Source organism: Cibotium barometz, chromosome 37 (assembly GCF_041138505.1).
Source record: "Cibotium barometz isolate CiBa-2024 chromosome 37, ASM4113850v1, whole genome shotgun sequence".
Lineage (NCBI taxonomy): Eukaryota > Viridiplantae > Streptophyta > Polypodiopsida > Cyatheales > Cibotiaceae > Cibotium > Cibotium barometz.
In genome coordinates this window covers 8,179,978-8,184,433 of record NC_141082.1, presented here as the reverse complement: position 1 = coordinate 8,184,433, position 4,456 = coordinate 8,179,978, and positions in this window count along the sequence as shown.

Genomic DNA, 4,456 nt, shown 5'->3' with positions numbered 1-4,456 from the left:
ATATCCGTTGGCTAGGCCAACAGTATACTCATGATCGCTCCGGGTCTTAGTCAACCCCAACTTCTTGACTAACGAGTAGTTCAAGAAGTTGTGGCTAGCTCCATCATCAATAAAAACTGTGACTCTACGGCCACCTATGGTGCCATACATGGGCACCATGTCATGCGGACCTACAATAGGCTGCCACATCGCTGGTGTCACTGAACAAGCGTGATGCTCATCACAATGACACACTGTCACCTCCCTGAACTCTCCGGAACTGAGAGGGAGTCTCTGCACTGTATGCAACTGCCTACAGGATTTACCATCTCTTTTGGGCTCGTTGCCACTCATGCTGGCTTTAGGCTTTGGACACTCAGCCTTCGTGTCCCCTACATCGTTGCAATTAAAGCAGCAATTTTCCTTTCGCGCTTTAATATACTGCTCTTTCTTTTGGATTTCGATGTCTCTTTTCTTCCTGGATGGTCGTGGTTTTTTAGACCAATGACCACCGTGTCCTTCCTGGTCCATCCTATCTCCTTGCTTATCACTGCGGAACTCTTTTCTTTTAAGACCTGACCTCCTCTTCTCACTACCCTTGGCCCTGATCGAACCACCACGTGCACTACGGTGCTTGATGTCATCAAATATCTGTGCATACTTAATTGCCTCTGCTAAGTCTTTAGGCTGTAAGGGCTCTACGTACTCAAGGTAATCATCTTTAAGGCCTCTTTTAAAGCCTCGCAATGTCTGGAATGCATCGATCCCCTTTAGCTTAAGTACTATCTCCCTATAGTCTGAGATGTACTGAGTCAGGGATTTGTTCTCCATCGAGCACTTGTCCCATAACTCCCAGCTTCTCTCCACCTCGTTAACATGCAAAAACTCTTTTCGAAACATCGTTTCAAACTCCGTCCAAGTGGCAGGATGAGTTGTCAAACTCATCCACCACTTGTACGCTTTGCCGGTTAATGAGAGGCTAGCCACTATGGGCTGTATCCGGCTAGGCTGCTGTCATAGCGCGTGCAAATCTGACCACTTCGCTAGAAACATGTTGACCGAGTCCTTGTTTCTCTCCTTCTCCTCGTCGCCACCAAAACTAGGTGGCTTTAAGTCTTTTAATAACAACGAAGCTGTCTCTCTACTACGAACGGCCCCGCAGCAGACGCATCGGCCTGTACTCCTGCAACCACTGGCGAGGCTACGCTCACTTGTGTCGCAGGAGCTCGGCTACCATGAGGAGTTGGAGTACTAGCTGAGGCGGCTGTCAGTGCATCTAACCGTGTGGAGATGCTCTGTAGCATCGTGACTAAGTCAGCCTGGACTTTACCCATATTGTTCAGTTTTGCATTAAGATATTTAAAAAGTCCACTAGAGAGCTCCGTCTCTGTCAGGACGTCGGCAGGGTCCAATAGGTCATAATCGTCTCATCATCATATTCCAAGAGGTCCTCCTCAGTCCCCTCTGCGACGTCGGTGTTCATGTCATCTGGCTCATCGGCCAGAAAGGGGTCATCTCTGCTACTGCAGCTGCTCTGCGGGCTCCCGCGGGTCCTAAGGCGGGGTCAACAGACGAGGAGGGCACTGACGGATCACGCGTGATCGACAAGCGCACTCCGGACCAGGCGTATACGGCCTGACAATTCGATCGGGGTCAAACCCGCGACCGAGGACAAGAGACCTGAAAAACCTAGAGAAGTAGAAGGCGGTGGGGACACACTACGCCTAGCAGACATATTTTAATTCTTGCACAAAGAAAAATGTGAGAACTCGAAAATTACAAAAGCGCTAATAAAATGAGCAGTGGTGGAGAGAGAATAGTCACCCCCTTACGATCGCCTGCGACGACTGTCGTTCGACTGCCGATTTGTGTTGCGCTGTGAGCCTCTATAAGTGTCGCTACTTCGGGATGCTCCAATCCGAGAGAAAGGTGCCTGCAACTCATAAAAAAAATTAATCTCCGCGGGAACCTATGCGCCTAAAACACCCTGGATTATCCCTTGCTGGGATTATCCCTCCACTGCCAGGAGAGAGGTGTTTGTTTGATTTTTTATTTTTTTAAAAAATATAAAAAATAAAAAATAAAAAAAAATAAAAATTGGCTTGTGGGCTGGCCGTCGGCTCTGCTGGCCTGGGTGGCCGCCTGTGGGTTGGCCCCGCCGGCGCTGACCTGGCTGGCCTCTTGTGGGCTGGCCACCGCTGCGCTGGCCTGGGTGGCCACCTATGGGCTGGCCGCCCGCCGTTCGCTGGCCTGGCTGGCCTCTTGTGGGCTGGCTGCGCCGGCAACACCAGGCAGGCCTCCCACTGGGATGAGCAGGCCGCCGGTTCCCTCCACACAGCAGACAGGACCAGACAGCCGTTCTCTCTCTTCGCATTCAACTTCTCTCTCTACATTAGACGAAAAGCTCCAGCCGCCTCTCTCTCTTCACAATCGACCTCTGTCTCTACACCAGACGAGTATTGCTTCTCTACTCTTGGAGTGGCGAATGGACGTACTGCACATTCTAGATTGAAGATACCTCTGGAGCTAAACAATTCTTCAACTTGCAAAATACTTGTACATGGACAACTTGCAGAGGTTTTGAGAGTTTGTAAGCTCATTATTTGGGATGAGGCTCCAATGATTCATCGTTATTCTTTTGAAGCATTGGATAGGAGCTTACAAGATATACTATTCTTAGATAAGCCATTTGGTGGAAAAGTTGTATTAATGGGGGGAGATTTTAGACAAATCTTGCTTGTTATTATGAAGGGAAGACGTGAGGATATTATTAATGCAACTTTGTGTTGTTCCTTTCTATGGAACTCTATCAAAGTTCTAAAGTTAACTAGAAATATGTGTATTCAATCAAGCAATACTAATGGATGCAATGAGTTTAAACAGTGGGTCATGAGTATTGGGAATAGAGTGGATTGTAGCGATGATAATTCGATGGTGGCATTACCAAGTAATATGGTCTTACAAAGATTGACCCTTAAAGACTTGGTACATTAGGTATACTCTGAATTGGCTCTCACTATACGACTTATGCTTCATACTTTAGTGGCCGTGCTATTATTGCTCCGATAAACAGTCAAGTGGATATTGTGAATAAGACAACTTTGGATGCAATGCCTAGTGAGCTTAAGCAATATTTTAGTGTAGATTCAATACTTGAAAATGATGAAAATTCATTCTTATATTCCATGGAATTTTTAAATGTAATCGACCTTTGGGACATATATCCACCTCACCGCTTGGTTTTAAAGTTAGAAGCTCCTGTTATTTTACTTCATAACTTAGATCTAAGACGTGGACTCTGACGGTACATAGATGATATGTAAGGCCTTTCACTCTAAAGTCTTGGAGACTGAAATCATCACTGGTACTAAAGTTGGTGAAAGAGCATTTCTTTCACGGATTACCTTTATATGCACCGAGACCCAACTACTATTCACTATGAGACGGAGACAGTTTTCCGTACGGCTGGCATTTGGCATGTCAATAAACAAATCACAAGGCTAAACCCTAAATGTCTTGGGGTTGTATTTGGTGACTCCAATGTTTACTCATGGGCAATTGTATGTTGCGTTGTCACGAGCATGATCTCCTCATGTTGTGAAGGTGTTACTTGAGGATAATGCTAATGCAGAGTCTTCATTTGACGATTTTTAAACTTATACACTTACGACAAACAACATTGTTTATAAGGAGATCTTGAAGACTTTAGAGTGACAAGTCAGGTTTCTTATTTAAGTTCTACGTTTTGATTAATTTTGTTGTGATTTCTTTTTTATACATATTTGTCCATGGTAAAAGTACTTATTTTTATTGTTTATGTTTTGACAGACATGTTTGAGATTAGTGTTCCAGATGAAGAGTGGGGCGTTTATTTTTTTCGGAGAGATGCTTTGCATCTTTTGAGGGGTACTCGATGACTGGTTGTTTCTTACATCCATCATGATCATTGGTATTTGTTATAAGTTTTATACCACAAACGACACAACGATAAATAAAATCTCAAAAGGATATGCACATAACGACACATCGATAAATCAAAACTCAAAAAACATATAATAAAAAAACATAATCAAAATTACCTTGTAAAATAGAACATCGAGTGGATGGTACATGAGGAGCTCTGTGCAGGTCCTTTTCATTCGTCGATAGTAGAGCATGTGGGGGATGGATCACCGTCTTACAATAGAGAGAGCGTATTGTGGGAGATAGATGAATGAAATTACTGATTGAGACTGGTGACTTATATGGATATTTATATAGTTGAATTAGATAATTTTGTGATGCATTTTGAGAATATGCAATATTGGTCATTTTTTGCGTCTTTGTATGCTACATTACTATGATATTTGTTCTTGGATGTTATTTTGAACCCGGTCTTTTTTGGAACTCAAGCTGCGAGTTCAATACTAGTTTGGACAAGGGAAAGCGTAAGGAAGTTGACTTTAGATTAAAGAGACCAACAATGCAGATCCATAAA